This window comes from Pristiophorus japonicus, chromosome 19, assembly GCF_044704955.1.
Source record: "Pristiophorus japonicus isolate sPriJap1 chromosome 19, sPriJap1.hap1, whole genome shotgun sequence".
Taxonomy (NCBI): Eukaryota; Metazoa; Chordata; class Chondrichthyes; family Pristiophoridae; genus Pristiophorus; species Pristiophorus japonicus.
In genome coordinates, this window is record NC_091995.1 from 50,492,873 (window position 1) to 50,517,612 (window position 24,740).

The 24,740-nt window shown below is 42.2% G+C and overlaps 27 non-coding genes across 27 annotated transcripts; all 27 read right to left on the bottom strand.

The window, feature by feature from the left end:
- Window positions 1-122: 122 nt before the first annotated feature.
- trnag-ucc (transfer RNA glycine (anticodon UCC)) lies at window positions 123-194 on the bottom strand. Its single transcript has one exon. It is a non-coding gene; the product is annotated as a tRNA-Gly (tRNA).
- Window positions 195-780: 586 nt separating this feature from the next.
- trnag-ucc (transfer RNA glycine (anticodon UCC)) lies at window positions 781-852 on the bottom strand. The gene has a single exon. It is a non-coding gene; the product is annotated as a tRNA-Gly (tRNA).
- A 588-nt stretch (window positions 853-1,440) lies between these two features.
- Window positions 1,441-1,512, bottom strand: trnag-ucc (transfer RNA glycine (anticodon UCC)). The gene has a single exon. It is a non-coding gene; the product is annotated as a tRNA-Gly (tRNA).
- A 586-nt stretch (window positions 1,513-2,098) lies between these two features.
- Window positions 2,099-2,170, bottom strand: trnag-ucc (transfer RNA glycine (anticodon UCC)). The gene has a single exon. It is a non-coding gene; the product is annotated as a tRNA-Gly (tRNA).
- A 1,244-nt stretch (window positions 2,171-3,414) lies between these two features.
- trnag-ucc (transfer RNA glycine (anticodon UCC)) lies at window positions 3,415-3,486 on the bottom strand. The gene has a single exon. It is a non-coding gene; the product is annotated as a tRNA-Gly (tRNA).
- Window positions 3,487-4,074: 588 nt separating this feature from the next.
- On the bottom strand, window positions 4,075-4,146 carry trnag-ucc (transfer RNA glycine (anticodon UCC)). Its single transcript has one exon. It is a non-coding gene; the product is annotated as a tRNA-Gly (tRNA).
- Window positions 4,147-4,729: 583 nt separating this feature from the next.
- Window positions 4,730-4,801, bottom strand: trnag-ucc (transfer RNA glycine (anticodon UCC)). The gene has a single exon. It is a non-coding gene; the product is annotated as a tRNA-Gly (tRNA).
- A 1,909-nt stretch (window positions 4,802-6,710) lies between these two features.
- Window positions 6,711-6,782, bottom strand: trnag-ucc (transfer RNA glycine (anticodon UCC)). The gene has a single exon. It is a non-coding gene; the product is annotated as a tRNA-Gly (tRNA).
- Window positions 6,783-7,368: 586 nt separating this feature from the next.
- On the bottom strand, window positions 7,369-7,440 carry trnag-ucc (transfer RNA glycine (anticodon UCC)). Its single transcript has one exon. It is a non-coding gene; the product is annotated as a tRNA-Gly (tRNA).
- A 1,241-nt stretch (window positions 7,441-8,681) lies between these two features.
- On the bottom strand, window positions 8,682-8,753 carry trnag-ucc (transfer RNA glycine (anticodon UCC)). Its single transcript has one exon. It is a non-coding gene; the product is annotated as a tRNA-Gly (tRNA).
- A 588-nt stretch (window positions 8,754-9,341) lies between these two features.
- trnag-ucc (transfer RNA glycine (anticodon UCC)) lies at window positions 9,342-9,413 on the bottom strand. The gene has a single exon. It is a non-coding gene; the product is annotated as a tRNA-Gly (tRNA).
- A 586-nt stretch (window positions 9,414-9,999) lies between these two features.
- On the bottom strand, window positions 10,000-10,071 carry trnag-ucc (transfer RNA glycine (anticodon UCC)). Its single transcript has one exon. It is a non-coding gene; the product is annotated as a tRNA-Gly (tRNA).
- A 1,241-nt stretch (window positions 10,072-11,312) lies between these two features.
- On the bottom strand, window positions 11,313-11,384 carry trnag-ucc (transfer RNA glycine (anticodon UCC)). The gene has a single exon. It is a non-coding gene; the product is annotated as a tRNA-Gly (tRNA).
- Window positions 11,385-11,972: 588 nt separating this feature from the next.
- trnag-ucc (transfer RNA glycine (anticodon UCC)) lies at window positions 11,973-12,044 on the bottom strand. The gene has a single exon. It is a non-coding gene; the product is annotated as a tRNA-Gly (tRNA).
- Window positions 12,045-13,285: 1,241 nt separating this feature from the next.
- Window positions 13,286-13,357, bottom strand: trnag-ucc (transfer RNA glycine (anticodon UCC)). The gene has a single exon. It is a non-coding gene; the product is annotated as a tRNA-Gly (tRNA).
- A 588-nt stretch (window positions 13,358-13,945) lies between these two features.
- Window positions 13,946-14,017, bottom strand: trnag-ucc (transfer RNA glycine (anticodon UCC)). The gene has a single exon. It is a non-coding gene; the product is annotated as a tRNA-Gly (tRNA).
- Window positions 14,018-14,600: 583 nt separating this feature from the next.
- On the bottom strand, window positions 14,601-14,672 carry trnag-ucc (transfer RNA glycine (anticodon UCC)). The gene has a single exon. It is a non-coding gene; the product is annotated as a tRNA-Gly (tRNA).
- A 1,909-nt stretch (window positions 14,673-16,581) lies between these two features.
- Window positions 16,582-16,653, bottom strand: trnag-ucc (transfer RNA glycine (anticodon UCC)). Its single transcript has one exon. It is a non-coding gene; the product is annotated as a tRNA-Gly (tRNA).
- A 586-nt stretch (window positions 16,654-17,239) lies between these two features.
- trnag-ucc (transfer RNA glycine (anticodon UCC)) lies at window positions 17,240-17,311 on the bottom strand. Its single transcript has one exon. It is a non-coding gene; the product is annotated as a tRNA-Gly (tRNA).
- Window positions 17,312-18,552: 1,241 nt separating this feature from the next.
- On the bottom strand, window positions 18,553-18,624 carry trnag-ucc (transfer RNA glycine (anticodon UCC)). The gene has a single exon. It is a non-coding gene; the product is annotated as a tRNA-Gly (tRNA).
- A 588-nt stretch (window positions 18,625-19,212) lies between these two features.
- On the bottom strand, window positions 19,213-19,284 carry trnag-ucc (transfer RNA glycine (anticodon UCC)). The gene has a single exon. It is a non-coding gene; the product is annotated as a tRNA-Gly (tRNA).
- A 586-nt stretch (window positions 19,285-19,870) lies between these two features.
- trnag-ucc (transfer RNA glycine (anticodon UCC)) lies at window positions 19,871-19,942 on the bottom strand. Its single transcript has one exon. It is a non-coding gene; the product is annotated as a tRNA-Gly (tRNA).
- Window positions 19,943-21,183: 1,241 nt separating this feature from the next.
- Window positions 21,184-21,255, bottom strand: trnag-ucc (transfer RNA glycine (anticodon UCC)). The gene has a single exon. It is a non-coding gene; the product is annotated as a tRNA-Gly (tRNA).
- A 588-nt stretch (window positions 21,256-21,843) lies between these two features.
- On the bottom strand, window positions 21,844-21,915 carry trnag-ucc (transfer RNA glycine (anticodon UCC)). Its single transcript has one exon. It is a non-coding gene; the product is annotated as a tRNA-Gly (tRNA).
- A 1,241-nt stretch (window positions 21,916-23,156) lies between these two features.
- On the bottom strand, window positions 23,157-23,228 carry trnag-ucc (transfer RNA glycine (anticodon UCC)). The gene has a single exon. It is a non-coding gene; the product is annotated as a tRNA-Gly (tRNA).
- Window positions 23,229-23,816: 588 nt separating this feature from the next.
- Window positions 23,817-23,888, bottom strand: trnag-ucc (transfer RNA glycine (anticodon UCC)). Its single transcript has one exon. It is a non-coding gene; the product is annotated as a tRNA-Gly (tRNA).
- A 586-nt stretch (window positions 23,889-24,474) lies between these two features.
- Window positions 24,475-24,546, bottom strand: trnag-ucc (transfer RNA glycine (anticodon UCC)). The gene has a single exon. It is a non-coding gene; the product is annotated as a tRNA-Gly (tRNA).
- Window positions 24,547-24,740: the final 194 nt, after the last annotated feature.

Below are 24,740 nucleotides of genomic sequence, written 5' to 3' on the forward strand. Positions count from 1 at the left end.
GCATTGCAAGCATTCAAACATGACCCTTTGAAAACAGGTTGCTCAACAAAATCCATGAGCTGCTGCTGGAAGAACTGCTTGCAACCAGAGGTTCATTTCATCCTCAAGTAGAAATTGACAAATGTGATGGCTGGGAATCAAACCCAGGTCAACTGCTTGGAAGGCAACCATGCTTACCACTGCACCACCATCACACAGCTGAAAACAGCCTTTGATAAACCGCACAGTAATCCTGCAGCTTTTTCTGAAGCCGTTTTTGTTCCTTCTGATGCAATTCGACAGATTTGATGAAAGGTAACATCACATGTAATGCAAGATAGACAGATAAAAGAAGGCATCGAAGGAACCAGCTAAAAATTGCAATATTTTGCTCACAATTAAATGAATTCCAAATTCACACAATGTATGTTAAGTGTCAACTGGGTATTCTTCAACATTCTTTCCATTTTGTCTGCCTCTGCCCTCTCAGGGAGCAAATCCCCAGAATTTAACTGGAAATGACTCACTGATGTTGTTGAGGAATTTGAAATACTGCTGCTTGACTTGCAGGGCCTGAGCCCAGCTGCAACATTGACGTCTATGGTGATTGACAGTTCATACTATGAATTCAGGTCGCACTGTCGCCAGTACATTATGACACGTCGACTTTGCATTGCAAGCATTCAAACATGACCCTTTGAAAACAGGTTGCTCAACAAAATCCATGAGCTGCGGCTGGAAGAACTGCTTGCAACCAGAGTCATCAGAGGTTCATTTCATTCTCAAGTAGAAATTGACAAATGTGATGGCTGGGAATCGAACCCAGGTCAACTGCTTGGAAGGCAACCATGCTTACCACTGCACCACCATCACACAGCTGAAAACAACCTTTGATAAACCGCACAGTAATCCTGCAGCTTTTTCTGAAGCCGTTTTTGTTCCTTCTGATGCAAATCGACAGATTTGATGAAAGGTAACATCACATGTAATGCAAGATAGACAGATAAAAGAAGGCATCGAAGGAACCAGCTAAAAATTGCAATGTTTTGCTCACAATTAAATGAATTCCAGATTCACACAATGTATGTCAAGTGTCAACTGGGTATTCTTCAACATTCTTTCCATTTTTTCTGCCTCTGCCCTCTCAGGGAGCAATTCCCCAGAATTTAACTGGAAATGACTCACTGATGTTGTCAAAGAATTTGAAACACTGCTGCTTGACTTGCAGGGCCTGAGCCCAGCTGCAACATTGACGTCTATGGTGATTGACAGTTCACACTTTGAATTCAGGTAGCACTGTCGCCAATACATTATGACACATTGATGACACGTCGACTTTGCATTGCAAGCATTCAAACATGACCCTTTGAAAACAGGTTGCTCAACAAAATCCATGAGCTGCTGCTGGAAGAACTGCTTGCAACCAGAGGTTCATTTCATCCTCAAGTAGAAATTGACAAATGTGATGGCTGGGAATCAAACCCAGGTCAACTGCTTGGAAGGCAACCATGCTTACCACTGCACCACCATCACACAGCTGAAAACAGCCTTTGATAAACCGCACAGTAATCCTGCAGCTTTTTCTGAAGCCGTTTTTGTTCCTTCTGATGCAATTCGACAGATTTGATGAAAGGTAACATCACATGTAATGCAAGATAGACAGATAAAAGAAGGCATCGAAGGAACCAGCTAAAAATTGCAATATTTTGCTCACAATTAAATGAATTCCAAATTCACACAATGTATGTTAAGTGTCAACTGGGTATTCTTCAACATTCTTTCCATTTTGTCTGCCTCTGCCCTCTCAGGGAGCAAATCCCCAGAATTTAACTGGAAATGACTCACTGATGTTGTTGAGGAATTTGAAATACTGCTGCTTGACTTGCAGGGCCTGAGCCCAGCTGCAACATTGACGTCTATGGTGATTGACAGTTCATACTGTGAATTCAGGTCGCACTGTCGCCAGTACATTATGACACGTCGACTTTGCATTGCAAGCATTCAAACATGACCCTTTGAAAACAGGTTGCTCAACAAAATCCATGAGCTGCGGCTGGAAGAACTGCTTGCAACCAGAGTCATCAGAGGTTCATTTCATTCTCAAGTAGAAATTGACAAATGTGATGGCTGGGAATCGAACCCAGGTCAACTGCTTGGAAGGCAACCATGCTTACCACTGCACCACCATCACACAGCTGAAAACAACCTTTGATAAACCGCACAGTAATCCTGCAGCTTTTTCTGAAGCCGTTTTTGTTCCTTCTGATGCAAATCGACAGATTTGATGAAAGGTAACATCACATGTAATGCAAGATAGACAGATAAAAGAAGGCATCGAAGGAACCAGCTAAAAATTGCAATATTTTGCTCACAATTAAATGAATTCCAAATTCACACAATGTATGTTAAGTGTCAACTGGGTATTCTTCAACATTCTTTCCATTTTGTCTGCCTCTGCCCTCTCAGGGAGCAAATCCCCAGAATTTAACTGGAAATGACTCACTGATGTTGTTGAGGAATTTGAAATACTGCTGCTTGACTTGCAGGGCCTGAGCCCAGCTGCAACATTGACGTCTATGGTGATTGACAGTTCATACTGTGAATTCAGGTCGCACTGTCGCCAGTACATTATGACACGTCGACTTTGCATTGCAAGCATTCAAACATGACCCTTTGAAAACAGGTTGCTCAACAAAATCCATGAGCTGCGGCTGGAAGAACTGCTTGCAACCAGAGTCATCAGAAGTCCATTTCATCCACAAGTAGAAATTGACAAATGTGATGGCTGGGAATTGAACCCAGGTCAACTGCTTGGAAAGCAACCATGCTTACCACTGCACCACCATCAAACAACTGAAAGCAAGATTTGATAAACCGCAGAGTAATCCTGCAGCTTTTCCTGAAGCTGTTTTTGTTCCTTCTGATGCAACTCGACAGATTTGATGAAAGGTAACATCACATGTAATGCAAGATAGACAGATAAAAGAAGGCATCGAAGGAACCAGCTAAAAATTGCAATATTTTGCTCACAATTAAATTAATTCCAGATTCACACAATGTATGTCAAGTGTCAACTGGGTAATCTTCAACATTCTTCCCATTTTGTCTGCCTCTGCCCTCTCAGGGAGCAAATCCCCAGAATTTAACTGGAAATGACTCAGTGATGTTGTTGAGCAATTTGAAATACTGCTGCTTGACTTGCAGGGCCTGAGCCCAGCTGCAACATTGACGTCTATGGTGATTGACAGCTCATACTATGAATTCAGGTAGCACTGTCGCCAGTACATTATGACACATTGACTTTGCATTGCAAGCATTCAAACAGGACCCTTTGAAAACAGGTTGCTCAACAAAATCCATAAGCTGCTGCTGGAAGAACTGCTTGCAACCAGAGTCATCAGAAGTCCATTTCATCCACAAGTAGAAATTGACAAATGTGATGGCTGGGAATCGAACCCAGGTCAACTGCTTGGAAGGCAACCATGCTTACCACTGCACCACCATCAAACAACTGAAAGCAAGATTTGATAAACCGCACAGTAATCCTGCAGCTTTTTCTGAAGCCGTTTTTGTTCCTTCTGATGCAACTCGACAGATTTGATGAAAGGTAACATCACATGTAATGCAAGATAGACAGATAAAAGAAGGCATCGAAGGAACCAGCTAAAAATTGCAATATTTTGCTCACAATTAAATGAATTCCAGATTCACACAATGTATGTCAAGTGTCAACTGGGTATTCTTCAACATTCTTTCCATTTTGTCTGCCTCTGCCCTCTCAGGGAGCAAATCCCCAGAATTTAACTGGAAATGACTCACTGATGTTGTTAAAGAATTTGAAACACTGCTGCTTGACTTGCAGGGCCTGAGCCCAGCTGCAACATTGGCGTCTATGGTGATTGACAGTTCATACTATGAATTCAGGTAGCACTGTCGCCAGTACATTATGACACATTGATGACACGTCGACTTTGCATTGCAAACATTCAAACATGACCCTTTGAAAACAGGTTGCTCAACAAAATCCATGAGCTGCGGCTGGAAGAACTGCTTGCAACCAGAGTCATATTTCATTCTCAAGTAGAAATTGACAAATGTGATGGCTGGGAATCGAACCCAGGTCAACTGCTTGGAAGGCAACCATGCTTACCACTGCACCACCATCACACAGCTGAAAACTAACTTTGATAAACCGCACAGTAATCCTGCAGCTTTTTCTGAAGCCGTTTTTGTTCCTTCTGATGCAACTCGACAGATTTGATGAAAGGTAACATCACATGTAATGCAAGATAGACAGATAAAAGAAAGCATCGAAGGAACCAGCTAAAAATTGCAATATTTTGCTCACAATTAAATGAATTCCAGATTCACACAATGTATGTCAAGTGTCAACTGGGTATTCTTCAACATTCTTTCCATTTTGTCTGCCTCTGCCCTCTCAGGGAGCAAATCCCCAGAATTTAACTGGAAATGACTCACTGATGTTGAGGAATTTGAAATACTGCTGCTTGACTTGCAGGGCCTGAGCCCAGCTGCAACATTGACGTCTATGGTGATTGATAGTTCATACTATGAATTCAGGTAGCACTGTCGCCAGTACATTATGACACGTCGACTTTGCATTGCAAGCATTCAAACATGACCCTTTGAAAACAGGTTGCTCAACAAAATCCATGAGCTGCGGCTGGAAGAACTGCTTGCAACCAGAGTCATCAGAGGTTCATTTCATTCTCAAGTAGAAATTGACAAATGTGATGGCGGGGAATCGAACCCAGGTCAACTGCTTGGAAGGCAACCATGCTTACCACTGCACCACCATCACACAGCTGAAAACAATCTTTGATAAACCGCACAGTAATCCTGCAGCTTTTTCTGAAGCCGTTTTTGTTCCTTCTGATGCAAATCGACAGATTTGATGAAAGGTAACATCACATGTAATGCAAGATAGACAGATAAAAGAAGGCATCGAAGGAACCAGCTAAAAATTGCAATATTTTGCTCACAATTAAATGAATTCCAGATTCACACAATGTATGTCAAGTGTCAACTGGGTATTCTTCAACATTCTTTCCATTTTGTCTGCCTCTGCCCTCTCAGGGAGCAATTCCCCAGAATTTAACTGGAAATGACTCACTGATGTTGTCAAAGAATTTGAAACACTGCTGCTTGACTTGCAGGGCCTGAGCCCAGCTGCAACATTGACGTCTATGGTGATTGACAGTTCATACCATGAATTCAGGTTGCACTGTCGCCAGTACATTATGACACATTGATGACACGTCGACTTTGCATTGCAAGCATTCAAACATGACCCTTTGAAAACAGGTTGGTCAACAAAATCCATGAGCTGCTGCTGCTGGAAGAACTGCTTGCAACCAGAGGTTCATTTCATCCTCAAGTATAAATTGACAAATTTGATGGCTGGGAATCAAACCCAGGTCAACTGCTTGGAAGGCAACCATGCTTACCACTGCACCACCATCACACCGCTGAAAACAGCCTTTGATAAACCGCACAGTAATCCTGCAGCTTTTTCTGAAGCCGTTTTTGTTCCTTCTGATACAACTCGACAGATTTGATGAAAGGTAACATCACATGTAATGCAAGATAGACAGATAAAAGAAGGCATCGAAGGAACCAGCTAAAAATTGCAATATTTTGCTCACAATTAAATGAATTCCAGGTTCACACAATGTATGTCAAGTGTCAACTGGGTATTCTTCAACATTCTTTCCATTTTGTCTGCCTCTGCCCTCTCAGGGAGCAAATCCCCAGAATTTAACTGGAAATGACTCACTGATGTTGTTGAGGAATTTGAAATACTGCTGCTTGACTTGCAGGGCCTGAGCCCAGCTGCAACATTGACGTCTATGGTGATTGACAGCTCATACTGTGAGTTCAGGTAGCACTGTCGCCAGTACATTATGACACATTGATTTTGCATTGCAAGCATTCAAACATGACCCTTTGAAAACAGGTTGCTCAACAAAATCCATGAGCTGCGGCTGTAAGAACTGCTTGCAACCAGAGTCAACAGAGGTTCATTTCATTCTCAAGTAGAAATTGACAAATGCGATGGCTGGGAATCAAACGCAGGTCAACTGCTTGGAAGGCAACCATGCTTACCACTGCACCACCATCACACAGCTGAAAACAACCTTTGATAAACCGCACAGTAATCCTGCAGCTTTTTCTGAAGCCGTTTTTGTTCCTTCTGATGCAACTCGACAGATTTGATGAAAGGTAACATCACATGCAATGCAAGATAGACAGATAAAAGAAGGCATCGAAGGAACCAGCTAAAAATTGCAATATTTTGCTCACAATTAAATGAATTCCAGATTCACACAATGTATGTCAAGTGTCAACTGGGTATTCTTCAACATTCTTTCCATTTTGTCTGCCTCTGCCCTCTCAGGGAGCAATTCCCCAGAATTTAACTGGAAATGACTCACTGATGTTGTCAAAGAATTTGAAACACTGCTGCTTGACTTGCAGGGCCTGAGCCCAGCTGCAACATTGACGTCTATGGTGATTGACAGTTCACACTATGAATTCAGGTAGCACTGTCGCCAATACATTATGACACATTGATGACACGTCGACTTTGCATTGCAAGCATTCAAACATGACCCTTTGAAAACAGGTTGCTCAACAAAATCCATGAGCTGCTGCTGGAAGAACTGCTTGCAACCAGAGGTTCATTTCATCCTCAAGTAGAAATTGACAAATGTGATGGCTGGGAATCAAACCCAGGTCAACTGCTTGGAAGGCAACCATGCTTACCACTGCACCACCATCACACAGCTGAAAACAGCCTTTGATAAACCGCACAGTAATCCTGCAGCTTTTTCTGAAGCCGTTTTTGTTCCTTCTGATGCAATTCGACAGATTTGATGAAAGGTAACATCACATGTAATGCAAGATAGACAGATAAAAGAAGGCATCGAAGGAACCAGCTAAAAATTGCAATATTTTGCTCACAATTAAATGAATTCCAAATTCACACAATGTATGTTAAGTGTCAACTGGGTATTCTTCAACATTCTTTCCATTTTGTCTGCCTCTGCCCTCTCAGGGAGCAAATCCCCAGAATTTAACTGGAAATGACTCACTGATGTTGTTGAGGAATTTGAAATACTGCTGCTTGACTTGCAGGGCCTGAGCCCAGCTGCAACATTGACGTCTATGGTGATTGACAGTTCATACTATGAATTCAGGTCGCACTGTCGCCAGTACATTATGACACGTCGACTTTGCATTGCAAGCATTCAAACATGACCCTTTGAAAACAGGTTGCTCAACAAAATCCATGAGCTGCGGCTGGAAGAACTGCTTGCAACCAGAGTCATCAGAGGTTCATTTCATTCTCAAGTAGAAATTGACAAATGTGATGGCTGGGAATCGAACCCAGGTCAACTGCTTGGAAGGCAACCATGCTTACCACTGCACCACCATCACACAGCTGAAAACAACCTTTGATAAACCGCACAGTAATCCTGCAGCTTTTTCTGAAGCCGTTTTTGTTCCTTCTGATGCAAATCGACAGATTTGATGAAAGGTAACATCACATGTAATGCAAGATAGACAGATAAAAGAAGGCATCGAAGGAACCAGCTAAAAATTGCAATGTTTTGCTCACAATTAAATGAATTCCAGATTCACACAATGTATGTCAAGTGTCAACTGGGTATTCTTCAACATTCTTTCCATTTTGTCTGCCTCTGCCCTCTCAGGGAGCAAATCCCCAGAATTTAACTGGAAATGACTCACTGATGTTGAGGAATTTGAAATACTGCTGCTTGACTTGCAGGGCCTGAGCCCAGCTGCAACATTGACGTCTATGGTGATTGACAGTTCATACCATGAATTCAGGTAGCACTGTCGCCAGTACATTATGACACATTGACTTTGCATTGCAAGCATTCAAACATGACCCTTTGAAAACAGGTTGCTCAACAAAATCCATGAGCTGCGGCTGGAAGAACTGCTTGCAACCAGAGTCATCAGAAGTCCATTTCATCCACAAGTAGAAATTGACAAATGTGATGGCTGGGAATTGAACCCAGGTCAACTGCTTGGAAAGCAACCATGCTTACCACTGCACCACCATCAAACAACTGAAAGCAAGATTTGATAAACCGCAGAGTAATCCAGCAGCTTTTCCTGAAGCTGTTTTTGTTCCTTCTGATGCAACTCGACAGATTTGATGAAAGGTAACATCACATGTAATGCAAGATAGACAGATAAAAGAAGGCATCGAAGGAACCAGCTAAAAATTGCAATATTTTGCTCACAATTAAATTAATTCCAGATTCACACAATGTATGTCAAGTGTCAACTGGGTAATCTTCAACATTCTTCCCATTTTGTCTGCCTCTGCCCTCTCAGGGAGCAAATCCCCAGAATTTAACTGGAAATGACTCAGTGATGTTGTTGAGCAATTTGAAATACTGCTGCTTGACTTGCAGGGCCTGAGCCCAGCTGCAACATTGACGTCTATGGTGATTGACAGCTCATACTATGAATTCAGGTAGCACTGTCGCCAGTACATTATGACACATTGACTTTGCATTGCAAGCATTCAAACAGGACCCTTTGAAAACAGGTTGCTCAACAAAATCCATAAGCTGCTGCTGGAAGAACTGCTTGCAACCAGAGTCATCAGAAGTCCATTTCATCCACAAGTAGAAATTGACAAATGTGATGGCTGGGAATCGAACCCAGGTCAACTGCTTGGAAGGCAACCATGCTTACCACTGCACCACCATCAAACAACTGAAAGCAAGATTTGATAAACCGCACAGTAATCCTGCAGCTTTTTCTGAAGCCGTTTTTGTTCCTTCTGATGCAACTCGACAGATTTGATGAAAGGTAACATCACATGTAATGCAAGATAGACAGATAAAAGAAGGCATCGAAGGAACCAGCTAAAAATTGCAATATTTTGCTCACAATTAAATGAATTCCAGATTCACACAATGTATGTCAAGTGTCAACTGGGTATTCTTCAACATTCTTTCCATTTTGTCTGCCTCTGCCCTCTCAGGGAGCAAATCCCCAGAATTTAACTGGAAATGACTCACTGATGTTGTTAAAGAATTTGAAACACTGCTGCTTGACTTGCAGGGCCTGAGCCCAGCTGCAACATTGGCGTCTATGGTGATTGACAGTTCATACTATGAATTCAGGTAGCACTGTCGCCAGTACATTATGACACATTGATGACACGTCGACTTTGCATTGCAAACATTCAAACATGACCCTTTGAAAACAGGTTGCTCAACAAAATCCATGAGCTGCGGCTGGAAGAACTGCTTGCAACCAGAGTCATATTTCATTCTCAAGTAGAAATTGACAAATGTGATGGCTGGGAATCGAACCCAGGTCAACTGCTTGGAAGGCAACCATGCTTACCACTGCACCACCATCACACAGCTGAAAACTAACTTTGATAAACCGCACAGTAATCCTGCAGCTTTTTCTGAAGCCGTTTTTGTTCCTTCTGATGCAACTCGACAGATTTGATGAAAGGTAACATCACATGTAATGCAAGATAGACAGATAAAAGAAGGCATCGAAGGAACCAGCTAAAAATTGCAATATTTTGCTCACAATTAAATGAATTCCAAATTCACACAATGTATGTTAAGTGTCAACTGGGTATTCTTCAACATTCTTTCCATTTTGTCTGCCTCTGCCCTCTCAGGGAGCAAATCCCCAGAATTTAACTGGAAATGACTCACTGATGTTGTTGAGGAATTTGAAATACTGCTGCTTGACTTGCAGGGCCTGAGCCCAGCTGCAACATTGACGTCTATGGTGATTGACAGTTCATACTATGAATTCAGGTCGCACTGTCGCCAGTACATTATGACACGTCGACTTTGCATTGCAAGCATTCAAACATGACCCTTTGAAAACAGGTTGCTCAACAAAATCCATGAGCTGCGGCTGGAAGAACTGCTTGCAACCAGAGTCATCAGAGGTTCATTTCATTCTCAAGTAGAAATTGACAAATGTGATGGCTGGGAATCGAACCCAGGTCAACTGCTTGGAAGGCAACCATGCTTACCACTGCACCACCATCACACAGCTGAAAACAACCTTTGATAAACCGCACAGTAATCCTGCAGCTTTTTCTGAAGCCGTTTTTGTTCCTTCTGATGCAAATCGACAGATTTGATGAAAGGTAACATCACATGTAATGCAAGATAGACAGATAAAAGAAGGCATCGAAGGAACCAGCTAAAAATTGCAATGTTTTGCTCACAATTAAATGAATTCCAGATTCACACAATGTATGTCAAGTGTCAACTGGGTATTCTTCAACATTCTTTCCATTTTGTCTGCCTCTGCCCTCTCAGGGAGCAAATCCCCAGAATTTAACTGGAAATGACTCACTGATGTTGAGGAATTTGAAATACTGCTGCTTGACTTGCAGGGCCTGAGCCCAGCTGCAACATTGACGTCTATGGTGATTGACAGTTCATACCATGAATTCAGGTAGCACTGTCGCCAGTACATTATGACACATTGACTTTGCATTGCAAGCATTCAAACATGACCCTTTGAAAACAGGTTGCTCAACAAAATCCATGAGCTGCGGCTGGAAGAACTGCTTGCAACCAGAGTCATCAGAAGTCCATTTCATCCACAAGTAGAAATTGACAAATGTGATGGCTGGGAATTGAACCCAGGTCAACTGCTTGGAAAGCAACCATGCTTACCACTGCACCACCATCAAACAACTGAAAGCAAGATTTGATAAACCGCAGAGTAATCCTGCAGCTTTTCCTGAAGCTGTTTTTGTTCCTTCTGATGCAACTCGACAGATTTGATGAAAGGTAACATCACATGTAATGCAAGATAGACAGATAAAAGAAGGCATCGAAGGAACCAGCTAAAAATTGCAATATTTTGCTCACAATTAAATTAATTCCAGATTCACACAATGTATGTCAAGTGTCAACTGGGTAATCTTCAACATTCTTCCCATTTTGTCTGCCTCTGCCCTCTCAGGGAGCAAATCCCCAGAATTTAACTGGAAATGACTCAGTGATGTTGTTGAGCAATTTGAAATACTGCTGCTTGACTTGCAGGGCCTGAGCCCAGCTGCAACATTGACGTCTATGGTGATTGACAGCTCATACTATGAATTCAGGTAGCACTGTCGCCAGTACATTATGACACATTGACTTTGCATTGCAAGCATTCAAACAGGACCCTTTGAAAACAGGTTGCTCAACAAAATCCATAAGCTGCTGCTGGAAGAACTGCTTGCAACCAGAGTCATCAGAAGTCCATTTCATCCACAAGTAGAAATTGACAAATGTGATGGCTGGGAATCGAACCCAGGTCAACTGCTTGGAAGGCAACCATGCTTACCACTGCACCACCATCAAACAACTGAAAGCAAGATTTGATAAACCGCACAGTAATCCTGCAGCTTTTTCTGAAGCCGTTTTTGTTCCTTCTGATGCAACTCGACAGATTTGATGAAAGGTAACATCACATGTAATGCAAGATAGACAGATAAAAGAAGGCATCGAAGGAACCAGCTAAAAATTGCAATATTTTGCTCACAATTAAATGAATTCCAGATTCACACAATGTATGTCAAGTGTCAACTGGGTATTCTTCAACATTCTTTCCATTTTGTCTGCCTCTGCCCTCTCAGGGAGCAAATCCCCAGAATTTAACTGGAAATGACTCACTGATGTTGTTAAAGAATTTGAAACACTGCTGCTTGACTTGCAGGGCCTGAGCCCAGCTGCAACATTGGCGTCTATGGTGATTGACAGTTCATACTATGAATTCAGGTAGCACTGTCGCCAGTACATTATGACACATTGATGACACGTCGACTTTGCATTGCAAACATTCAAACATGACCCTTTGAAAACAGGTTGCTCAACAAAATCCATGAGCTGCGGCTGGAAGAACTGCTTGCAACCAGAGTCATATTTCATTCTCAAGTAGAAATTGACAAATGTGATGGCTGGGAATCGAACCCAGGTCAACTGCTTGGAAGGCTACCATGCTTACCACTGCACCACCATCACACAGCTGAAAACAACCTTTGATAAACCGCACAGTAATCCTGCAGCTTTTTCTGAAGCCGTTTTTGTTCCTTCTGATGCAAATCGACAGATTTGATGAAAGGTAACATCACATGTAATGCAAGATAGACAGATAAAAGAAGGCATCGAAGGAACCAGCTAAAAATTGCAATGTTTTGCTCACAATTAAATGAATTCCAGATTCACACAATGTATGTCAAGTGTCAACTGGGTATTCTTCAACATTCTTTCCATTTTGTCTGCCTCTGCCCTCTCAGGGAGCAAATCCCCAGAATTTAACTGGAAATGACTCACTGATGTTGAGGAATTTGAAATACTGCTGCTTGACTTGCAGGGCCTGAGCCCAGCTGCAACATTGACGTCTATGGTGATTGACAGTTCATACCATGAATTCAGGTAGCACTGTCGCCAGTACATTATGACACATTGACTTTGCATTGCAAGCATTCAAACATGACCCTTTGAAAACAGGTTGCTCAACAAAATCCATGAGCTGCGGCTGGAAGAACTGCTTGCAACCAGAGTCATCAGAAGTCCATTTCATCCACAAGTAGAAATTGACAAATGTGATGGCTGGGAATTGAACCCAGGTCAACTGCTTGGAAAGCAACCATGCTTACCACTGCACCACCATCAAACAACTGAAAGCAAGATTTGATAAACCGCAGAGTAATCCTGCAGCTTTTCCTGAAGCTGTTTTTGTTCCTTCTGATGCAACTCGACAGATTTGATGAAAGGTAACATCACATGTAATGCAAGATAGACAGATAAAAGAAGGCATCGAAGGAACCAGCTAAAAATTGCAATATTTTGCTCACAATTAAATTAATTCCAGATTCACACAATGTATGTCAAGTGTCAACTGGGTAATCTTCAACATTCTTCCCATTTTGTCTGCCTCTGCCCTCTCAGGGAGCAAATCCCCAGAATTTAACTGGAAATGACTCAGTGATGTTGTTGAGCAATTTGAAATACTGCTGCTTGACTTGCAGGGCCTGAGCCCAGCTGCAACATTGACGTCTATGGTGATTGACAGCTCATACTATGAATTCAGGTAGCACTGTCGCCAGTACATTATGACACATTGACTTTGCATTGCAAGCATTCAAACAGGACCCTTTGAAAACAGGTTGCTCAACAAAATCCATAAGCTGCTGCTGGAAGAACTGCTTGCAACCAGAGTCATCAGAAGTCCATTTCATCCACAAGTAGAAATTGACAAATGTGATGGCTGGGAATCGAACCCAGGTCAACTGCTTGGAAGGCAACCATGCTTACCACTGCACCACCATCAAACAACTGAAAGCAAGATTTGATAAACCGCACAGTAATCCTGCAGCTTTTTCTGAAGCCGTTTTTGTTCCTTCTGATGCAACTCGACAGATTTGATGAAAGGTAACATCACATGTAATGCAAGATAGACAGATAAAAGAAGGCATCGAAGGAACCAGCTAAAAATTGCAATATTTTGCTCACAATTAAATGAATTCCAGATTCACACAATGTATGTCAAGTGTCAACTGGGTATTCTTCAACATTCTTTCCATTTTGTCTGCCTCTGCCCTCTCAGGGAGCAAATCCCCAGAATTTAACTGGAAATGACTCACTGATGTTGTTAAAGAATTTGAAACACTGCTGCTTGACTTGCAGGGCCTGAGCCCAGCTGCAACATTGGCGTCTATGGTGATTGACAGTTCATACTATGAATTCAGGTAGCACTGTCGCCAGTACATTATGACACATTGATGACACGTCGACTTTGCATTGCAAACATTCAAACATGACCCTTTGAAAACAGGTTGCTCAACAAAATCCATGAGCTGCGGCTGGAAGAACTGCTTGCAACCAGAGTCATATTTCATTCTCAAGTAGAAATTGACAAATGTGATGGCTGGGAATCGAACCCAGGTCAACTGCTTGGAAGGCAACCATGCTTACCACTGCACCACCATCACACAGCTGAAAACTAACTTTGATAAACCGCACAGTAATCCTGCAGCTTTTTCTGAAGCCGTTTTTGTTCCTTCTGATGCAACTCGACAGATTTGATGAAAGGTAACATCACATGTAATGCAAGATAGACAGATAAAAGAAAGCATCGAAGGAACCAGCTAAAAATTGCAATATTTTGCTCACAATTAAATGAATTCCAGATTCACACAATGTATGTCAAGTGTCAACTGGGTATTCTTCAACATTCTTTCCATTTTGTCTGCCTCTGCCCTCTCAGGGAGCAAATCCCCAGAATTTAACTGGAAATGACTCACTGATGTTGAGGAATTTGAAATACTGCTGCTTGACTTGCAGGGCCTGAGCCCAGCTGCAACATTGACGTCTATGGTGATTGATAGTTCATACTATGAATTCAGGTAGCACTGTCGCCAGTACATTATGACACGTCGACTTTGCATTGCAAGCATTCAAACATGACCCTTTGAAAACAGGTTGCTCAACAAAATCCATGAGCTGCGGCTGGAAGAACTGCTTGCAACCAGAGTCATCAGAGGTTCATTTCATTCTCAAGTAGAAATTGACAAATGTGATGGCGGGGAATCGAACCCAGGTCAACTGCTTGGAAGGCAACCATGCTTACCACTGCACCACCATCACACAGCTGAAAACAATCTTTGATAAACCGCACAGTAATCCTGCAGCTTTTTCTGAAGCCGTTTTTGTTCCTTCTGATGCAAATCGACAGATTTGATGAAAGGTAACATCACATGTAATGCAAGATAGACAGATAAAAGAAGGCATCGAAGGAACCAGCTAAAAATTGCAATATTTTGCTCACAATTAAATGAATTCCAGATTCACACAATGTATGTCAAGTGTCAACTGGGTATTCTTCAACATTCTTTCCATTTTGTCTGCCTCTGCCCTCTCAGGGAGCAATTCCCCAGAATTTAACTGGAAATGACTCACTGATGTTGTCAAAGAATTTGAAACACTGCTGCTTGACTTGCAGGGCCTGAGCCCAGCTGCAACATTGACGTCTATGGTGATTGACAGTTCATACCATGAATTCAGGTTGCACTGTCGCCAGTACATTATGACACATTGATGACACGTCGACTTTGCATTGCAAGCATTCAAACATGACCCTTTGAAAACAGGTTGGTCAACAAAATCCATGAGCTGCTGCTGCTGGAAGAACTGCTTGCAACCAGAGGTTCATTTCATCCTCAAGTATAAATTGACAAATTTGATGGCTGGGAATCAAACCCAGGTCAACTGCTTGGAAGGCAACCATGCTTACCACTGCACCACCATCACACCGCTGAAAACAGCCTTTGATAAACCGCACAGTAATCCTGCAGCTTTTTCTGAAGCCGTTTTTGTTCCTTCTGATACAACTCGACAGATTTGATGAAAGGTAACATCACATGTAATGCAAGATAGACAGATAAAAGAAGGCATCGAAGGAACCAGCTAAAAATTGCAATATTTTGCTCACAATTAAATGAATTCCAGGTTCACACAATGTATGTCAAGTGTCAACTGGGTATTCTTCAACATTCTTTCCATTTTGTCTGCCTCTGCCCTCTCAGGGAGCAAATCCCCAGAATTTAACTGGAAATGACTCACTGATGTTGTTGAGGAATTTGAAATACTGCTGCTTGACTTGCAGGGCCTGAGCCCAGCTGCAACATTGACGTCTATGGTGATTGACAGCTCATACTGTGAGTTCAGGTAGCACTGTCGCCAGTACATTATGACACATTGATTTTGCATTGCAAGCATTCAAACATGACCCTTTGAAAACAGGTTGCTCAACAAAATCCATGAGCTGCGGCTGTAAGAACTGCTTGCAACCAGAGTCAACAGAGGTTCATTTCATTCTCAAGTAGAAATTGACAAATGCGATGGCTGGGAATCAAACGCAGGTCAACTGCTTGGAAGGCAACCATGCTTACCACTGCACCACCATCACACAGCTGAAAACAACCTTTGATAAACCGCACAGTAATCCTGCAGCTTTTTCTGAAGCCGTTTTTGTTCCTTCTGATGCAACTCGACAGATTTGATGAAAGGTAACATCACATGCAATGCAAGATAGACAGATAAAAGAAGGCATCGAAGGAACCAGCTAAAAATTGCAATATTTTGCTCACAATTAAATGAATTCCAGATTCACACAATGTATGTCAAGTGTCAACTGGGTATTCTTCAACATTCTTTCCATTTTGTCTGCCTCTGCCCTCTCAGGGAGCAATTCCCCAGAATTTAACTGGAAATGACTCACTGATGTTGTCAAAGAATTTGAAACACTGCTGCTTGACTTGCAGGGCCTGAGCCCAGCTGCAACATTGACGTCTATGGTGATTGACAGTTCACACTATGAATTCAGGTAGCACTGTCGCCAATACATTATGACACATTGATGACACGTCGACTTTGCATTGCAAGCATTCAAACATGACCCTTTGAAAACAGGTTGCTCAACAAAATCCATGAGCTGCTGCTGGAAGAACTGCTTGCAACCAGAGGTTCATTTCATCCTCAAGTAGAAATTGACAAATGTGATGGCTGGGAATCAAACCCAGGTCAACTGCTTGGAAGGCAACCATGCTTACCACTGCACCACCATCACACAGCTGAAAACAGCCTTTGATAAACCGCACAGTAATCCTGCAGCTTTTTCTGAAGCCGTTTTTGTTCCTTCTGATGCAATTCGACAGATTTGATGAAAGGTAACATCACATGTAATGCAAGATAGACAGATAAAAGAAGGCATCGAAGGAACCAGCTAAAAATTGCAATATTTTGCTCACAATTAAATGAATTCCAAATTCACACAATGTATGTTAAGTGTCAACTGGGTATTCTTCAACATTCTTTCCATTTTGTCTGCCTCTGCCCTCTCAGGGAGCAAATCCCCAGAATTTAACTGGAAATGACTCACTGATGTTGTTGAGGAATTTGAAATACTGCTGCTTGACTTGCAGGGCCTGAGCCCAGCTGCAACATTGACGTCTATGGTGATTGACAGTTCATACTATGAATTCAGGTCGCACTGTCGCCAGTACATTATGACACGTCGACTTTGCATTGCAAGCATTCAAACATGACCCTTTGAAAACAGGTTGCTCAACAAAATCCATGAGCTGCGGCTGGAAGAACTGCTTGCAACCAGAGTCATCAGAGGTTCATTTCATTCTCAAGTAGAAATTGACAAATGTGATGGCTGGGAATCGAACCCAGGTCAACTGCTTGGAAGGCAACCATGCTTACCACTGCACCACCATCACACAGCTGAAAACAACCTTTGATAAACCGCACAGTAATCCTGCAGCTTTTTCTGAAGCCGTTTTTGTTCCTTCTGATGCAAATCGACAGATTTGATGAAAGGTAACATCACATGTAATGCAAGATAGACAGATAAAAGAAGGCATCGAAGGAACCAGCTAAAAATTGCAATGTTTTGCTCACAATTAAATGAATTCCAGATTCACACAATGTATGTCAAGTGTCAACTGGGTATTCTTCAACATTCTTTCCATTTTGTCTGCCTCTGCCCTCTCAGGGAGCAAATCCCCAGAATTTAACTGGAAATGACTCACTGATGTTGAGGAATTTGAAATACTGCTGCTTGACTTGCAGGGCCTGAGCCCAGCTGCAACATTGACGTCTATGGTGATTGACAGTTCATACCATGAATTCAGGTAGCACTGTCGCCAGTACATTATGACACATTGACTTTGCATTGCAAGCATTCAAACATGACCCTTTGAAAACAGGTTGCTCAACAAAATCCATGAGCTGCGGCTGGAAGAACTGCTTGCAACCAGAGTCATCAGAAGTCCATTTCATCCACAAGTAGAAATTGACAAATGTGATGGCTGGGAATTGAACCCAGGTCAACTGCTTGGAAAGCAACCATGCTTACCACTGCACCACCATCAAACAACTGAAAGCAAGATTTGATAAACCGCAGAGTAATCCTGCAGCTTTTCCTGAAGCTGTTTTTGTTCCTTCTGATGCAACTCGACAGATTTGATGAAAGGTAACATCACATGTAATGCAAGATAGACAGATAAAAGAAGGCATCGAAGGAACCAGCTAAAAATTGCAATATTTTGCTCACAATTAAATTAATTCCAGATTCACACAATGTATGTCAAGTGTCAACTGGGTAATCTTCAACATTCTTCCCATTTTGTCTGCCTCTGCCCTCTCAGGGAGCAAATCCCCAGAATTTAACTGGAAATGACTCAGTGATGTTGTTGAGCAATTTGAAATACTGCTGCTTGACTTGCAGGGCCTGAGCCCAGCTGCAACATTGACGTCTATGGTGATTGACAGCTCATACTATGAATTCAGGTAGCACTGTCGCCAGTACATTATGACACATTGACTTTGCATTGCAAGCATTCAAACAGGACCCTTTGAAAACAGGTTGCTCAACAAAATCCATAAGCTGCTGCTGGAAGAACTGCTTGCAACCAGAGTCATCAGAAGTCCATTTCATCCACAAGTAGAAATTGACAAATGTGATGGCTGGGAATCGAACCCAGGTCAACTGCTTGGAAGGCAACCATGCTTACCACTGCACCACCATCAAACAACTGAAAGCAAGATTTGATAAACCGCACAGTAATCCTGCAGCTTTTTCTGAAGCCGTTTTTGTTCCTTCTGATGCAACTCGACAGATTTGATGAAAGGTAACATCACATGTAATGCAAGATAGACAGATAAAAGAAGGCATCGAAGGAACCAGCTAAAAATTGCAATATTTTGCTCACAATTAAATGAATTCCAGATTCACACAATGTATGTCAAGTGTCAACTGGGTATTCTTCAACATTCTTTCCATTTTGTCTGCCTCTGCCCTCTCAGGGAGCAAATCCCCAGAATTTAACTGGAAATGACTCACTGATGTTGTTAAAGAATTTGAAACACTGCTGCTTGACTTGCAGGGCCTGAGCCCAGCTGCAACATTGGCGTCTATGGTGATTGACAGTTCATACTATGAATTCAGGTAGCACTGTCGCCAGTACATTATGACACATTGATGACACGTCGACTTTGCATTGCAAACATTCAAACATGACCCTTTGAAAACAGGTTGCTCAACAAAATCCATGAGCTGCGGCTGGAAGAACTGCTTGCAACCAGAGTCATATTTCATTCTCAAGTAGAAATTGACAAATGTGATGGCTGGGAATCGAACCCAGGTCAACTGCTTGGAAGGCAACCATGCTTACCACTGCACCACCATCACACAGCTGAAAACTAACTTTGATAAACCGCACAGTAATCCTGCAGCTTTTTCTGAAGCCGTTTTTGTTCCTTCTGATGCAACTCGACAGATTTGATGAAAGGTAACATCACATGTAATGCAAGATAGACAGATAAAAGAAGGCATCGAAGGAACCAGCTAAAAATTGCAATATTTTGCTCACAATTAAATGAATTCCAAATTCACACAATGTATGTTAAGTGTCAACTGGGTATTCTTCAACATTCTTTCCATTTTGTCTGCCTCTGCCCTCTCAGGGAGCAAATCCCCAGAATTTAACTGGAAATGACTCACTGATGTTGTTGAGGAATTTGAAATACTGCTGCTTGACTTGCAGGGCCTGAGCCCAGCTGCAACATTGACGTCTATGGTGATTGACAGTTCATACTATGAATTCAGGTCGCACTGTCGCCAGTACATTATGACACGTCGACTTTGCATTGCAAGCATTCAAACATGACCCTTTGAAAACAGGTTGCTCAACAAAATCCATGAGCTGCGGCTGGAAGAACTGCTTGCAACCAGAGTCATCAGAGGTTCATTTCATTCTCAAGTAGAAATTGACAAATGTGATGGCTGGGAATCGAACCCAGGTCAACTGCTTGGAAGGCAACCATGCTTACCACTGCACCACCATCACACAGCTGAAAACAACCTTTGATAAACCGCACAGTAATCCTGCAGCTTTTTCTGAAGCCGTTTTTGTTCCTTCTGATGCAAATCGACAGATTTGATGAAAGGTAACATCACATGTAATGCAAGATAGACAGATAAAAGAAGGCATCGAAGGAACCAGCTAAAAATTGCAATGTTTTGCTCACAATTAAATGAATTCCAGATTCACACAATGTATGTCAAGTGTCAACTGGGTATTCTTCAACATTCTTTCCATTTTGTCTGCCTCTGCCCTCTCAGGGAGCAAATCCCCAGAATTTAACTGGAAATGACTCACTGATGTTGAGGAATTTGAAATACTGCTGCTTGACTTGCAGGGCCTGAGCCCAGCTGCAACATTGACGTCTATGGTGATTGACAGTTCATACCATGAATTCAGGTAGCACTGTCGCCAGTACATTATGACACATTGACTTTGCATTGCAAGCATTCAAACATGACCCTTTGAAAACAGGTTGCTCAACAAAATCCATGAGCTGCGGCTGGAAGAACTGCTTGCAACCAGAGTCATCAGAAGTCCATTTCATCCACAAGTAGAAATTGACAAATGTGATGGCTGGGAATTGAACCCAGGTCAACTGCTTGGAAAGCAACCATGCTTACCACTGCACCACCATCAAACAACTGAAAGCAAGATTTGATAAACCGCAGAGTAATCCTGCAGCTTTTCCTGAAGCTGTTTTTGTTCCTTCTGATGCAACTCGACAGATTTGATGAAAGGTAACATCACATGTAATGCAAGATAGACAGATAAAAGAAGGCATCGAAGGAACCAGCTAAAAATTGCAATATTTTGCTCACAATTAAATTAATTCCAGATTCACACAATGTATGTCAAGTGTCAACTGGGTAATCTTCAACATTCTTCCCATTTTGTCTGCCTCTGCCCTCTCAGGGAGCAAATCCCCAGAATTTAACTGGAAATGACTCAGTGATGTTGTTGAGCAATTTGAAATACTGCTGCTTGACTTGCAGGGCCTGAGCCCAGCTGCAACATTGACGTCTATGGTGATTGACAGCTCATACTATGAATTCAGGTAGCACTGTCGCCAGTACATTATGACACATTGACTTTGCATTGCAAGCATTCAAACAGGACCCTTTGAAAACAGGTTGCTCAACAAAATCCATAAGCTGCTGCTGGAAGAACTGCTTGCAACCAGAGTCATCAGAAGTCCATTTCATCCACAAGTAGAAATTGACAAATGTGATGGCTGGGAATCGAACCCAGGTCAACTGCTTGGAAGGCAACCATGCTTACCACTGCACCACCATCAAACAACTGAAAGCAAGATTTGATAAACCGCACAGTAATCCTGCAGCTTTTTCTGAAGCCGTTTTTGTTCCTTCTGATGCAACTCGACAGATTTGATGAAAGGTAACATCACATGTAATGCAAGATAGACAGATAAAAGAAGGCATCGAAGGAACCAGCTAAAAATTGCAATATTTTGCTCACAATTAAATGAATTCCAGATTCACACAATGTATGTCAAGTGTCAACTGGGTATTCTTCAACATTCTTTCCATTTTGTCTGCCTCTGCCCTCTCAGGGAGCAAATCCCCAGAATTTAACTGGAAATGACTCACTGATGTTGTTAAAGAATTTGAAACACTGCTGCTTGACTTGCAGGGCCTGAGCCCAGCTGCAACATTGGCGTCTATGGTGATTGACAGTTCATACTATGAATTCAGGTAGCACTGTCGCCAGTACATTATGACACATTGATGACACGTCGACTTTGCATTGCAAACATTCAAACATGACCCTTTGAAAACAGGTTGCTCAACAAAATCCATGAGCTGCGGCTGGAAGAACTGCTTGCAACCAGAGTCATATTTCATTCTCAAGTAGAAATTGACAAATGTGATGGCTGGGAATCGAACCCAGGTCAACTGCTTGGAAGGCTACCATGCTTACCACTGCACCACCATCACACAGCTGAAAACAACCTTTGATAAACCGCACAGTAATCCTGCAGCTTTTTCTGAAGCCGTTTTTGTTCCTTCTGATGCAAATCGACAGATTTGATGAAAGGTAACATCACATGTAATGCAAGATAGACAGATAAAAGAAGGCATCGAAGGAACCAGCTAAAAATTGCAATGTTTTGCTCACAATTAAATGAATTCCAGATTCACACAATGTATGTCAAGTGTCAACTGGGTATTCTTCAACATTCTTTCCATTTTGTCTGCCTCTGCCCTCTCAGGGAGCAAATCCCCAGAATTTAACTGGAAATGACTCACTGATGTTGAGGAATTTGAAATACTGCTGCTTGACTTGCAGGGCCTGAGCCCAGCTGCAACATTGACGTCTATGGTGATTGACAGTTCATACCATGAATTCAGGTAGCACTGTCGCCAGTACATTATGACACATTGACTTTGCATTGCAAGCATTCAAACATGACCCTTTGAAAACAGGTTGCTCAACAAAATCCATGAGCTGCGGCTGGAAGAACTGCTTGCAACCAGAGTCATCAGAAGTCCATTTCATCCACAAGTAGAAATTGACAAATGTGATGGCTGGGAATTGAACCCAGGTCAACTGCTTGGAAAGCAACCATGCTTACCACTGCACCACCATCAAACAACTGAAAGCAAGATTTGATAAACCGCAGAGTAATCCTGCAGCTTTTCCTGAAGCTGTTTTTGTTCCTTCTGATGCAACTCGACAGATTTGATGAAAGGTAACATCACATGTAATGCAAGATAGACAGATAAAAGAAGGCATCGAAGGAACCAGCTAAAAATTGCAATATTTTGCTCACAATTAAATTAATTCCAGATTCACACAATGTATGTCAAGTGTCAACTGGGTAATCTTCAACATTCTTCCCATTTTGTCTGCCTCTGCCCTCTCAGGGAGCAAATCCCCAGAATTTAACTGGAAATGACTCAGTGATGTTGTTGAGCAATTTGAAATACTGCTGCTTGACTTGCAGGGCCTGAGCCCAGCTGCAACATTGACGTCTATGGTGATTGACAGCTCATACTATGAATTCAGGTAGCACTGTCGCCAGTACATTATGACACATTGACTTTGCATTGCAAGCATTCAAACAGGACCCTTTGAAAACAGGTTGCTCAACAAAATCCATAAGCTGCTGCTGGAAGAACTGCTTGCAACCAGAGTCATCAGAAGTCCATTTCATCCACAAGTAGAAATTGACAAATGTGATGGCTGGGAATCGAACCCAGGTCAACTGCTTGGAAGGCAACCATGCTTACCACTGCACCACCATCAAACAACTGAAAGCAAGATTTGATAAACCGCACAGTAATCCTGCAGCTTTTTCTGAAGCCGTTTTTGTTCCTTCTGATGCAACTCGACAGATTTGATGAAAGGTAACATCACATGTAATGCAAGATAGACAGATAAAAGAAGGCATCGAAGGAACCAGCTAAAAATTGCAATATTTTGCTCACAATTAAATGAATTCCAGATTCACACAATGTATGTCAAGTGTCAACTGGGTATTCTTCAACATTCTTTCCATTTTGTCTGCCTCTGCCCTCTCAGGGAGCAAATCCCCAGAATTTAACTGGAAATGACTCACTGATGTTGTTAAAGAATTTGAAACACTGCTGCTTGACTTGCAGGGCCTGAGCCCAGCTGCAACATTGGCGTCTATGGTGATTGACAGTTCATACTATGAATTCAGGTAGCACTGTCGCCAGTACATTATGACACATTGATGACACGTCGACTTTGCATTGCAAACATTCAAACATGACCCTTTGAAAACAGGTTGCTCAACAAAATCCATGAGCTGCGGCTGGAAGAACTGCTTGCAACCAGAGTCATATTTCATTCTCAAGTAGAAATTGACAAATGTGATGGCTGGGAATCGAACCCAGGTCAACTGCTTGGAAGGCAACCATGCTTACCACTGCACCACCATCACACAGCTGAAAACTAACTTTGATAAACCGCACAGTAATCCTGCAGCTTTTTCTGAAGCCGTTTTTGTTCCTTCTGATGCAACTCGACAGATTTGATGAAAGGTAACATCACATGTAATGCAAGATAGACAGATAAAAGAAGGCATCGAAGGAACCAGCTAAAAATTGCAATATTTTGCTCACAATTAAATGAATTCCAAATTCACACAATGTATGTTAAGTGTCAACTGGGTATTCTTCAACATTCTTTCCATTTTGTCTGCCTCTGCCCTCTCAGGGAGCAAATCCCCAGAATTTAACTGGAAATGACTCACTGATGTTGTTGAGGAATTTGAAATACTGCTGCTTGACTTGCAGGGCCTGAGCCCAGCTGCAACATTGACGTCTATGGTGATTGACAGTTCATACTATGAATTCAGGTCGCACTGTCGCCAGTACATTATGACACGTCGACTTTGCATTGCAAGCATTCAAACATGACCCTTTGAAAACAGGTTGCTCAACAAAATCCATGAGCTGCGGCTGGAAGAACTGCTTGCAACCAGAGTCATCAGAGGTTCATTTCATTCTCAAGTAGAAATTGACAAATGTGATGGCTGGGAATCGAACCCAGGTCAACTGCTTGGAAGGCAACCATGCTTACCACTGCACCACCATCACACAGCTGAAAACAACCTTTGATAAACCGCACAGTAATCCTGCAGCTTTTTCTGAAGCCGTTTTTGTTCCTTCTGATGCAAATCGACAGATTTGATGAAAGGTAACATCACATGTAATGCAAGATAGACAGATAAAAGAAGGCATCGAAGGAACCAGCTAAAAATTGCAATGTTTTGCTCACAATTAAATGAATT